General features: G+C 32.8%; 1 protein-coding gene across 4 annotated transcripts in view; it reads right to left on the bottom strand.

Annotated features, from left to right (window-relative positions):
* LOC126776410 (microtubule-associated protein Jupiter) overlaps positions 1 to 14,720 on the bottom strand; it is a 113,159-nt gene that overhangs the window by 58,448 nt on the left and 39,991 nt on the right. The gene's annotated exons all lie outside the window — the stretch shown is intronic.

The raw sequence follows: 14,720 nt of genomic DNA, 5'->3' as shown, positions 1-14,720 counted from the left end.
AGATACAATTAAATAGTAGCGCTGAACAACACTACGAGTGTAGCTTTATCGAGGACAAGGAAATTCAAGACTATTATTGTTAGGTAATGTTTCCATGTAAATTTAAAAAATATCCTATAAAATTGCAATAAAACGATTTATCTTAAGATGTAATGTGAAGTAACCGCAGATAAAAGTCCCACTGCTGGGCAATGGTATTCATTTTTTTTAAAAGCTTGGAGCTTAGTCTGACACACTATCCCGTGTGTGTTTGTGTATACGAAGCAGAGTTTTATCCGTTACATGCATGTTTTCTTTTACCAGCGAGCACGTGATGAGTTTTAAAAAAAGCATCATGACAGAATAGCTGGCCCGGATTTGAAGACGCAATCCTCTGTCGAAATACACGTATCTGTCTACCCAGCCGTCACGGCTCATTTATTTCAACACATATCGAACTCACATACTTAACACATTCAATAAAGCTTTGTATTTTTTTATCCATTCTTCTAGGAAGAGTTTAAATATTACAAAAGGAACATTCATATGAGCTAATTAGATTTTTCCTATTATACTCTCATCTTCGGTAAAGATACGGTCTATAGATAGGTATTTGAGTTCAAATCATCACGGGTCCATTAAGTACTGAACCGTAAACATCGACTAATGTTGCTGAGTAAACACACAGAACGATTTCACATCACATAACGCGACGGGTTTTCTGCGCGCTCAGTTTCATGTTGTTATGGTAACCAAATATAATTATTTACTTAAGACTACGTATTATTGTAAAGAATGATCGTTGGTATGCACGATTGGTTCATATATAAATAAAATAAACGTAATGTTGTGCTAAAAAAGGTTATGATTCAGTAATTAAATATTAAGGTACATTTATTTATTTATTTACTTGAACTAACCAATACTTAATTATATAAAGTAAATATCCCCATGCTGGGCAAAGGCCTCCTGTCTTTTATTCATAATTTTTGAAATTCTATGAATATTATGGTAAGAAGTTTTTCAGTCAAAACATATTTATTCATAAGGAAGCGGCTCTAACAAAAAATTTAAAATTATTTATTTAATATCAGTCATTTAACAAGATTACTTTCAATGTAAAGCTACCAACGGTTTAGATTTTACTACGTTAGAAAAACCGGTAAGAATCTTACTAGTTAATCCTTTCCACTAATTAATAAGTTCCGTAGGTAAGTTAATTAAATACAATTAAATTGTCCAACATGAAAATCATCGAGCAAAACCTCGTAATGAGTAATATGCTTTACTAACTAATGTTTTCAAATATAAAATTTAAAATGTTTAATTGGCAAGGCTAATCTTATAGAGAACTTTATTATAGAAACGACCTTCCCCAAAAATTATAAGACCATTTAATTTGGATTAAGCGCACGCCAATACTCCTATTACTAAATTAATTGGGGTAATATATTTTAAAAGGTTATTATTTAACAAAACGTTATAATATTCAAAGGAACCACAACAAAGCACTTGACACGGTACATTAATATCGCATTGGTTACGTGACACGAAATACATTAATTTCGCAACAATTGTAAATCAATCAATCTCCCATGTGTTTCACATCATGGCTCCGTATAACCGCCATCCATCTTCAACGCGGCACACGTCAAACAATCGAGGGTTTCCCTGTTTCAACACTTGCCCATTACAACATATACAATTTGTACAACTATTTCACACAGCACAAGCTCCCTCACAAGCGGTTTTGAGCCTTACATCATGTAGTAAAATAGCTAAATTGAATCAAAATTGTCTGATAATTGCGAGTGCTCGTTTTCATGCAAGGGCCAGTGCACGCACTTGATTACGTTTACAAATATCTGGAAATGCACCGACATCAGCTTTCACGGAAATGATTGTTTACACCTCGCTTCCTGCCAGAAGATATAGATCATTAAAGAACATTGAATCGTAGGCAGAACAATGTTACCTATTAAGTACCCCAATCACACAAAATAGAACTTTTATCGTTTTATTGTTTCCAGTATTCTATAGTTGAAAGAGATTCGTGGTATCAAATTACTCCATGTAAATAAGGCGATAAGGCCGCCTCATTGTTGTAAAGTACTTATATATATATATATATATATATATTAGTACTTATAGTAACAATGAAAGACTTGATCTATGTTTCGAAGCAGGTAAAACATATGGAAAATGTCGAATAAAAAACACAAATTCTACATAATGTATTTCTATAAATTTAACATTTCCTGCTATTAATTTTATTATTTTATATTGTACTCTTTTCAAACACATCTTAAACTTAAAGTAAAACGTAAATACAAAAATATTCTAAATTTAGAAACATTGGCATCTATTGTTATAATATTTACGCGTAGTTGAAACAGCTTATTAGAAACTGTGACACTAGTTTTTAGAGACTAAGCTAGAAAGAAATCTATATGATCTCATTTCATTTGCAAAAATGCGTGTTTGCTTACGGCCTGAATTTGCATGTTTCAGCTGACTTCACATTTTGCTGTTTAGCGCACTGCATGCGTGGAAACAGCTATCTTAAATAATATTTATTTTTCTTAATACTCAATTCTAATTTATTCAGATTTTAAATCGCCTTTTGATTAAGTAGGTCTCAACAAACCGCTTGGAAAGCGGAAATGCAAATATCGTTTGATTTCATCTTTAGTGTTTTTTAAGATAAACTAAATATATATCCAGTAAATAGTAATCTATACTTATAACTGGTATATGCAATGCCTGACTGAAAGAATTGCCAAGCCAATTAGAATATACAGTGCGTTGCGGAGAAGATTTTAGTATATTATATTATTTTATAAATAGCTACAATTTACAATTTCACCTGTTTTAAATTCAGACTATATTACAGAAACGACAAGCGTGACTTTCATTTTCTTGTATTAACTATAAGGGTTTATTATGTATGTACATAAAAACATTGTTTAAGCTTTAACGATTAAAATTATATTAATTTTTTATAATTTAAACAAAAAACATTCTTTAATAAAAAAAATGACACATAGAATTTAGATATTTTTTTACCCTTTTAGATTCTTTTTATATTTTAATTTTTCACACGAACGGAGTTTCAATAGTTGTTAAAAGAAATTATAAGTGAAAGTCTGTGAATTATTATTATTTAGTCCCAACCTCTCTCATGACAAACACACACTTTATAGTATACTAGTGTACCGACGGCTGTGTGATGAGTTAACAAGATTCACAGAAACACAGTAACAGTAACAGCCTGTTAATGTCCCACTGCTGGGCTAAGGCCTCCTCTCCCTTTTGAGGAGAAGGTTTGGAGCTTATTCCACCACGTTGCTCCAATGCGGGTTGGTAGAATACACATGTGGCATAATTTCAATGAAATTAGACACATGCAGGTTTCCTCACGATGTTTTCCTTCACCGTCAAGCACGAGATGAATTATAAACACAAATAACTATAATAAAATTGAGCACATGAAAATTCAGTGGTGCTTGCCCGGGTTTGAACCCACGATCATCGGTTAAGATTCACGCGTTCTAACCACTAAGCCATCTCGGCTTTTTTCACAGAAACACTATAATTATTAAATTAACAAAATTTTCCTGGTCCCAGTAGGAGATCCCATTAGAGTTCACATACTGAACATTCTCACTAACTATAACCCGTCTGAAATAATTTTAATAAAGAGATTTTAAAATAAATAAATAGTCTATGGAACATGCAAATATCATATTTCTGGTGGTAGGGCTTTGTGCAAGCTCAACTGGGTAGGTACACCCACTCCTGCTTAAGCAGCAGTACTTGGTATTGTTATGTTTCGGCTTGAAGGATGAGTGAGCCAGTGTAATTACAGGCACATATGATGTAACACACAAGTTCCAATGAACTAATGATGAATGAGTGAATCTATTAATTAAATATATCTACAATTTTAACAAAAATGAAATTATATAGAATTATTTTTAAGCACACTATACAGTATCCATCTATTACAATGTTATTAAAATAAAGGATTTCCTATTCACCGGTGGAGAACTTTGAGCTGACCCATTCGGATAGGAACCATCAACTTTAAGTTTATTTAGTAAGCCAGTGTAATTATAACAGGCACATTGGATAACATCTTAAGGATAATCATAGGGTGGTTACAGACGTATTGAGAACTTAAGAAGTGGTTTATACTTTTTACTTTACCATAGGCAGAAGTGACCACTCATTATCAGTTTGTCTAATTGGTCGTCGGCCTTCCTACAATAAATTTAAAATAAAATAATTAAAAGTATACACTTATATCAATCCCGTATGTTCCGAATACTACTCGAGGAGAGATAGCTTATAAGCAAATTGATTTCGAAGAGCATTTCGAACTAAATCCTTCACCGTTATACTTAGAGTATTTTCGTGCAGACGATAATCTATTTCATGCTCGCGGTCTCTTATCTTCAAGTTGAATTAATAAGTAGGAACATTTGAATTAGAATTGCGATTCAAACAATACTGCTGTTCGTTTCTACGAATCGACTGACCGTGGAACAACTTTTTTATGTTTATATACACGTATCGATTAAAAGTAAGTGCTTATCGCAAATATTGTTTTTTTCGAATCACTATGGTTAGTTACAATTTTTATAAGTCTCATTATGTTTTTGCGTTCTATCATAGCAATTTCAAAAACTTTCGCGCTTATTTATTTGCTACTTGCAGTTTAGTTTTAAAATGTGTTTTATTACTTCTTAATAACAAAATAGACTTTAAATAATAGTCATATTTAATGCCAAGAAAGTCTAAAAAAATATTATTGTAACATATGCACAATCTGTAACAGATTGTGGCTATTAGTGTTACCACGTAAGATAATCATTAAAAGTCGTTTAGTTTATTAGTACTTTAGCTAATTAGCGACTTACGAAGGGAAAGTTTTACCTGTGTTACATCCCACTATGAAATCTTAAGCTTTATCTTGCACTCAGAATGAATATTAATACGGTAAAGCCATTCCTACTGACAAAGGTCAGGTGAGATTAATTTTATACTTGAGGTCAGATAAGACAACACCAACGATATGATTTTGAAAGAAAAACTTATGTATAATAACTTATAAAAAAACGACATCTTTATCATCTTTAGACGCGATGATATGTAAGTTAACGATAGGTTAGGTTTTAAGGCAACGTTTAAATGTACCTAATCTAACGTAATGCAAAAAGTCATTTGTTACGTGTACCAGCTTAACTACATATAGTATTATAAGTTTTACACTATGGAAAATCATAAAAAAAAACAATAATAAAATTATAAATCGACGTTATTTTTTGAAATAATTTCCCATAAACGTAGTAACATTTATTATATTGCATAGATTATCACGTTATCTTAAATGCGTGCGCACGCAACGCGATTGCGATCGAAAATTCCTACGACAAGTATCTATTACACGACATAGTGTACCATTATGTGCACTTAGTGTCTGAAAATACTTATCAGTTCATAAGTTAAAAGATTATTAAAGAACCGCTAAAAAGTTAACACGCTTGCTTCTAGCCAAATCATTTCTACAAGTATTTAATTTATCTATAAATCCACACTTTTCGCAAGTTAACGAAATTTCATAATTTATTTTTAATAAAACATTGCTTGTATATATCTCCTTTTATTTTAATAGGTAATATTTATTTTACAAAGGTAATAGGTAATCAGACTTGCAAATGGCTCACGTGTTGATATGTGGTCGCCCATAGATATTGGCATTATATATGAGACATCCCTTACATCGTCAATGCGCCACCAACCTTGGCTCTCTTATACCTTTAGCTAGACTGGCTCACACAACCTTCAAATCGAAACACAACAATTCTAAGTTTTGCGTTTTTAATCCGCCTTTGTACGCTATAATTTTATGTTATAGAATCCATGCAGAACAATATTCTTTGCTCGAATTCTAATCTTAAAAAAAGGAAATTCATTTACATAATATGGTCAAAACTTAAGAGGCCATATTTAAAAACGCATTCCTCACTATGGACTTATATATAAAAATTAATGCTTATTTTCTTTGTATTATATGCATTCACTCATCGTTCATCCAATTGAGATACAACTTTGTACAATTGTAGTTAACACTAACAAGATTTCTAGCATCGTAAACATTGACGAGCTTACTCCAATAAAAAGAAGTTGCACTTATTAATATAAACGAACACATTTTTTTGTTATTTTAATATATTATTATCTTTATTTGATTCTTATGCAGGTATACCAAAGGCCTCGTCTAGTTGCTTGATGTAAGACCACAGACCCAAAGGTCCTGGGTTCAATTCCCAGGTCGGACCAATAAAAAAGTTATTGGGTTTTCCTTTCAGAAAATTTCCGTGCCTCGGAAAGCGCGTAAAGCCGTTGATCCTGCGTCTGAACTCTTTTCGGTCGTGTCGGATTGCCGTCCCATCGGATTATGAGAGTTAGGGAATAGAGAGTGCACCTGTGTTTGCGCACACACTTGTGCACTATAATATGTCCTGCGTAGTTGGTTAATCTCTCTTGAGATTGGCCGCCGTGGCCGAAATCGGTCTGGAGGACATTATTATTTTGCAGATGTAACTATTCTCGTAACTATCGCATTATATTAGACTGTTATATATGATGTAATACGAACATCACTCTGTAGACATCCCTTTGGCGTTCAAAATTTCCATATTACTCTAACCGTTAGGGCTGACAGTTTTTTGGATAAATAATAATTATTATAAATTAAATCTATATAACGGAGCAACTTTACAGTGTTATTTTATTAGTGGATAGAAAATATGGCAAATGAAAACACTATTGGTGTCCTGACCGAATTTAAGCGGCGGTCAATCTCAAAGACTAGCAATCGGAAGTAGGTGTTTTAATTCATCAATGTGTGCGTACATATGCACTCACTATTCTCTCTATCTCATAATCTGATAAGATGACAAATCGACACAACTGACAGAGACCTGAAACATGATCTTAGGATGATGAATAGCTGTAGGTGTGGTGTGGTACTGAGTCTGATACGTGAGTACTACCAACTTCATAACTTTTTTTATCCGATCGGAAATCTAAACCGAAGAACTCACGATCTGCAGTCGTACAGATTAGCTAATGAACCAACAAGACGGTTACCGCTATTTAAATTTAGTCAAAATATTAATTAAACTTTAATGTTATTATACAGACATATTTACTATACCACAGTAATATTTTAAGAAATAATAATATGAACTTAGCAAATATTAAAATTATATTTAAAACTCATAACATTAAAGAGATTTCAAAACTAGTCAATCATTACAAAATCACGGTATTCAGAAACCGTAAAACCGCAGAATGTGGCAACCCTCACCATTCAACGGTCCGCCTTGAAAGGAGTTCCATTTTTAAACACGAAAGAAACAATGGCCATATTTGAATAGGGTCCGTTCCGTGGATTCAATCAACAATGCTTTGTACAACGAACACAGAGGGATTATTAAATGACAAACCATTTTAAGCCGTATTGAATTACCAATAAGGTAGTAACTGATAAAGCCGTAAGAGGATTCGTTATGTACTCACAGACACTTCCTTTCTGTCGTCATAATGTAGAGACAGTTTAATAGTTGAAGGTAAATTAAAACGAGTCAGGGAAAGCTATTCAAATGTCCTCACATCTCTTTGATGCCTAATGTTCTTTTAAGTATTAAAGACAATAGAATGAGTGACTGTCTTTTAAATCTCATCAGTTAAATTCATCGCCTTTTCATTGTTCTCTTTAACACCGTATGAAGTTGGCCTTGGTCTTATAAAGATACAACAAATTAAAAACTTTTATGAATGGAGAGAAAATTATTTAATGTTACATAAATAAATTTAAAATAAAAACTTTTACAATTATATTTAATTCGGACTGAATATAATAAAGATGAGGCTCATCATACTAACCATTTATAAACGAGAACTTGAGTTAGATAATTCTATAGAAATTACAAATTAAGCTGCCATTTGCACGGATGTTCTCTTAAAGACATTGGTATTACAAGTGTTCCTAATTGAAATATATTTGTACGAGAATTCCCATTATTTATAGGAAAACATTGAACACCATACAACTTACAAGTGCAATTGCAACGCATTTAGTACTGCTAATGGAATGTTCTTTACGTAGATCTAGTAGAAAATTGTTTGGTATAAAGATCCCGACAACATTCCATTCCTTGATATAACCATAGGCTTTTTAAATACATAGTTATATGTCAAAAACTATATACAAGTCCTATAATATAAAACTGATATTAACATAAGTACGAAACAAACATTTTGCCTTTACGCCTTCCGTAACAGCCTGTGAATGTCCCACTGCTGGGCTAAAGGCCTCCTCTCCTCTTTTTGAGGAGAAGGTTTGGAGCTTATTCCACCACGCTGCTCCAATGCGGGTTGGTAGAATTCACATGTGGCAGAACTTCAGTGAAATTAGACACATGCAGGTTTCCTCACGATGTTTTCCTTCACCGTAAAGCACGAGATGAATTATAATCACAAATTAAGCACATGAAAATTCAGTGGTGCTTGCCCGGGTTTGAACCAACGATCATCGGTTAAGATTCACGCGTTCTTACCACAGGGCCATCTCGGCTTTTTTTTACGCCTTCACACCCAATTAATTACGGAACGGAGATAGGCTTACATTTATTATATTATTGCAATATGGCGATTAAAAAATGCTTGTAGAATAAAATTGAATAAAGAATAAATAAAATAATTATAAAATTTTAGTTTTCGATACTCATAAAAATTGAATATTCTTAGAATAAATGCACCGTACAAAGTACTTTATAAGTTCCTTTAATTATTCTATGAATTTAGTATTCTATTCATAGAACTCTGTATATTCAATACATCTTATGTCTATGGTTTGACCATTAAGCTAAAACCTTTTTTTCTATAGAACAATTCCGTGACTAAGCCACGTCTTAATAACCAAAGTATCCTTTCAATTGTCTATACTTGTTTACAGCCCTGACTTAAAAATATACTTCCATAAGACACCTTTACTCTAAACTATAATCACTCGTTATAATAAAATATTGTAATTGCATCATTATTTTTTTTTATTTGACTAGGACTATGCTTCCACAGCTTTATTCGTAATAAGATACATTTATGATAGCTATATTTTTTTGGGATATATCAGCACAACGCTGACGAGTTTTAGACATTGTTATGAAATATTATACAATACTGTCTTATATAAAACTATAGAAATTAAATTTAATCTATCAATTATCATGGCGATTAAAATCAACTATAAAGAAGTTATTTTACCGGTTATGTTAACGGTGGATTTCAACAATAAATATATGGTAGATAAAAACTTCTCTATGAAAAAAATACATGTACTATGTGCTGACCTCGATGATCGAGCTAACGGTATCTCAGTCTATAAGCTCAAAGGGATACCAACAGCAATTTTTACATTGATAAAATAATGTAATTTAAATAATTATTCTACATGCCTACAATTGCACTAATAAGTTTTTAATAAAGGTAAGGTAAGCTCCAATCCACACTACGACTAAGTACAAATTATACATACCCTAGATAGATTACACCCAGAGTAATCTACCTAGGGTATACGCCGCTCATTTTCTTGTATAGGATGCAGGCCATTGATCACATATAATATCTAAGATTAGGTGCGAGTAATTGCGTCTTGCGTGCGTTAAGCTCGATTACAGTATTACAAATTGTTATCCGACGATTAATTTCCACCCCGCTATGATTCTTCTACACCTGCCGTTAATTGAAATCGTTAAATTAAACTAACAACAAGCTCACAGATTGTACAATCATATAGAAAATTTTAGCTCGAATCGTTTACTACCAGCTATTATTGCCAAACAGCAAAAGAAACTTTTAGTATTGCTTTGTTTTGGTCTGAACGATGAGTGGCCTTAAGCCTGACAGTTAATTACAGGCACAAGGGACATAACATCTTAGTTCCCAAGGTTGGTGGCTCATTGCTGATGTAAGCGATGGTTAACATTTCTTACAATGCCAATGTCTAAGGGCGTTGGTGGCCACTTATCATCAGGTGGCCCATATGCTCGTCCGTCTTCCTATTCTATAAAAAAAGGTACAAGGGACATAGCATCTAGAAAAACGTTGTTGACGCGTTGACGGTATAAGGAGTGGTTTATGTTTCTTACAGTGCCAGTGTCTTTGGGCGAACTATACTTTGACTTACCACGATGTGGTCCATTTGTTACGACGTTTAATTATACCAAATAAAGGATGTTATATACTGTGCAATTAATTAATTATAAGCAATTTAAAATGGACAACACTATTATCAATGTAATCTAATATTGAATGTAAATTATCCTCATATAGAATATCTTTTTCCTATTCGCATAATACAATTGTATAGCAATTGAATAAATCTTTGTTCCGGCAATAAACGCAGGCTGCGTTAACGTATTGGCTGTTATCGGAACATTTCAACAGCAAATTGTCTGGTCTAAAGAGCGTGTTGCTAAGATCGCAGCCCGATAGCGAACATTGAGCGAGCACACTCCGTAAATGCACTTAGTGAATGTTTAAATACTAGTATTCCTTTACGACCAACTTTTATTGTCCCAGATGTTGATATTTTTAACTGAAGTCAAAAAGAAGAAAACTTGTCAATATATTGCTATAGTTTTCCTTCCTTGTATTTTTAGGAAACTATTGTAACTATGTATAAAAAGTATAAATAAAAAAATATCGTCACGAGTGCTACGATTACATACAATTTATAACTATTCAGCATTTGTACGAGTTACATGAATCGACAATATTTTTTTTTATTTAACACATCCATTACACTTTAATTTTATACTTTTACTCGCGATTGGTTCCTGTGGAGTATAATTTTAAATGACACCATTTCAGGATTTGTTCTTTTTTGAAATAACATTATGTTCCTAACAAGGGTTTTTAACAACGTGGAACTGCTTTCTACGCTAACTTTTTGTTTATGAAATAATTAAGCGGGATGTCATACGGGTCTGATGGTAAGTGATCATCACCGCCCATAGACATTAGCGATGTAAGGAATATTAACCATTCCATATATAGCCAATGCGCCACCAATCTTGGGAACTAAGATGTAATGCCCCTTGTTAATTGGATCGCTCACTTATCAAAGCGGCCCTGGGGTAGAGTCAGAGGAACGATCGCTCTACGCGCCAGGTAGCAACAGTTTTCAGAGTTACATAAGCGCTATTTGATTTTTTATTTATATGTGATAATTATTATTTATATAATATTACCTGAAATGCAATTTATGTGAAGTGAAAGCGTTGACCAATGGGCGCTGAAAAACAATCTCGCTCTAGCGTGATCAAGGTCCAGAGCCCGCGCTGCCGGAACACAACGGTGCTACATATTGTTGTTTGGCAGTACAACATTTGATGAGTGGCTGGTACCTACCTAGACTAGTTTGCACAAAGCCGTACCGCCAAGTTTTTTTTTTATAGAATAGGAAGGCGGACGAGCATATGGGCCACCTGATGGTAAGTGGTCACCAACGCCCTTAGACATTAGCATTGTAAGAAATGTCAACCATCGCTTACATAGCCAATGCGCCACCAACCTTGGGAACTAAGTTTTTATGTCCCTTGTGCATGTAATTACACTGGCTCACTCACTCTTCAAAACGGAACACAACAATATCAAGTACTGCTGTTTTGCGGAAGAATATCTGATGAGTGGGTGGTACCTACCCAGACGAGCTTGCACAAAGCCCTACCACCAGCAACACAAAATATATAAATATATATAATATTAGGTAAAGAGTATAGCTAGTTCTATGGTTTAAATAACTTTTCTTAATCCATTAACATAATCTTATTACATATTTTTATGGATCAAAGTGAAGTAGACCTTTATTCTATGCCAAAGCTCTGTACGGAGTTTGTTTGCGTAACAATCAAGTGCAACTCATAATCACACAGCAACGTGTAGTTGTTATCTTACCATCGCTTTGTAAGCCTAATCTGGCATGAACGACCACTTTTATCGAACATGTCGAAAACATAAATATTTTCCTCTCAAGTCACGAGCAATTGATCAAAATGAATAAATAATTAAAATAACCTATATATATATATATATATATATATATATATATATATATATATATATATATAGCGAACATAATATAAGATTATGTTTCAATGGCTTACACTCGTACGCTTTACGTCATATAGACGTACGTCTGATAGACAGACACGAGATGCGATAAAAATATAAATAGTAGTCAATATTTAAGATTTTAAATGAATTTTTTTATTTTATTTTGTGAGAAACATTTTAATTAATTTTTATGTTTTTTTTTTAATATGTACTATCGCATGTGTTCAATCTTTATAAGTGAATATATATATTTCGTTCTATGGGGGAGGCTTTCGTCCAGCAGTGGACGGCAAAAGGCTGATATCCTGTTTATACTTCCATATTAGAACAGATAGCTTAGTACATAATTGTCTTCTGAATTCGTAATCATCTGTGCGATTTTCAAACTGAGTTAAGCAATAAACTAACTAACTAACAGCCTTTATAAAGGTTTATGCTTATTGTTTTTTTTTTAAAAACGCGACGTTACAATTGTTGTGTTACTGCTCTTCAATAATGCACTTAACTCCGCAGAATTCAACATTCTATTAAATATATATCTCTGAATAAATCTTGATTTGCGTCTAGGTGGTTCGATTTTTATCATCGTGGAAGGTCGCAGTTCATACAATTGAATACATTTCACTCAAATGCGTGTACACTAAAGTCGAGCGTTAAGGTGTTAGCACTATTATTTCGGTAATTCCCAAGTATTTACCTTTATGCTGGGGGATTTATAATTGTATCACCTATCACTTTAGTGTCATGAATGTCGGATCAGCTGTAACCGTATTACTCTATACTAATACTAAAATTATAAAGAATGTGACTCTATCTGAATATCTATGTATATCTGTCAGTTACGCTTTCACGGCTAAACCACTGAACCGATTTTGATGAAATGATACAAGTTAAGCCTATCTTATTACTTGGAGTTCATCCAAGAAAGAAAGTATGCTTAATTTATATCCAGCACCTTCCACTTCCAAAAAACGCGGGCGAATCCGTGAGCGAAAACTAGTAGATACATAAACACAAGCGGATTCATGACTAGTTAATCCATTAAAATCTCAGACGATAATTGCTGACAGCCACTATATCTTTGTTTAATTTTCCTTCTGTGTTTGAATTTCATTAATGAGACGAATATCTGGAAGAATTTATAGACTTCGCAGAGTCGGATAATATACACGTGTCATATAATCTGGATTATCTTGATTATCTCTAGACCATTCGAATTTTAGTATTTTGTTTAATGACGGTCTTAATCAAATCAACAAAATCAGTTGTAAAACGTTTTATATAATATCCGAGCAACGTTATTCACTTATAAAGATTGAACACATGCGATAGTACATATTAAAAAAAAGAACATAAAAATTAATTAAAATGTTTCTCACAAAATAAAATAAAAAAATTCATTCAAAATCTTAAATATTGACTACTATTTATATTTTTATCGCACCTCTTGTCTGTCTATCAGACGTACGTCTATATGACGTAAAGCGTACGAGTGTCAGCCGTTGAAACATAATCTTATATTATGTTCGCTGACACGTTATAACAGTAAATTCAACCCTGAATTGAACAATTTCGAAACTGTAACAGTTTCGTTAGTTCTAATTAAACGAAATTTTCCTATCCTGTTCAACATTTAACTGTTTTATCTCAGGGATATTATATGCATGTATTAAAAGCACATTGAGATAAAGTCACAAACTGTGTATAGTGAATTAAAAGGGGAATCATATACTGAGTAATAAATTTACAAACTTAATTATTACATAAAGTCATTTACTTGTAGACATTATTTATTTTTAAACTGATTGCCAATAATACGATTATTTATAATAAACATAAACCCGTTTATAGTGTATCAATGCAATATAAATCGAGGTACTAAACTCGCTGTACGTACGTTAATATCTATTTTAATATCAAATTTGTTGTACCATCGCCGAACCAGTAATATTAGAAAATTACTGTCGATAAGAGGCCCAACAAATTTACAACAATAATCGCGCTAAATAAGCTACTGCATTAATTACAGGAAAGTGTTCACGATGTACACTTATCTGAAAAATTTATTTAGTTTTATGATAAACAATAAAAAATATTAAATTTATTACCTATAACTACATCTATTTAATTTTGAAGATTATCTAATTAAAATCATTTCAATACAATGTTTATATTCTGTAGCTCCGTTTATTAAATATTAAGCATAATCAAGCGAAATTAACACTGTTGAATATAACAAAAGTTTCTCGCATGAAATAAATCTTCGAGTACAAGTTGTTTCCGCAGTGTTGACACCGGTCCTCTACGAATATTTACTATAATCAAACAAACATAGTATTTGCGTCGACGATATATTAGGATAGGTTGTGGAGTTGGCTATAGGAGACAACATCAACAGCAGCCGACTGAGATAACGGATACAGGCACAACGAATGGTCGTTGCACACGCGACACACTCATATCTAGATTTAAGTGCATATTGAGTTTGCACCGTTAATAATTTTGTGCGCGATGGTTCGTCCAGATGTAAACAGAACAATATAACAAGTATC

This window comes from Nymphalis io, chromosome 20 (genome assembly GCF_905147045.1).
Source record: "Nymphalis io chromosome 20, ilAglIoxx1.1, whole genome shotgun sequence".
Taxonomy (NCBI): domain Eukaryota; kingdom Metazoa; phylum Arthropoda; class Insecta; order Lepidoptera; family Nymphalidae; genus Nymphalis; species Nymphalis io.
The sequence above is the reverse complement of the archived record's forward strand: the minus strand, read 5'-3'. Positions and strand labels throughout refer to the sequence as shown.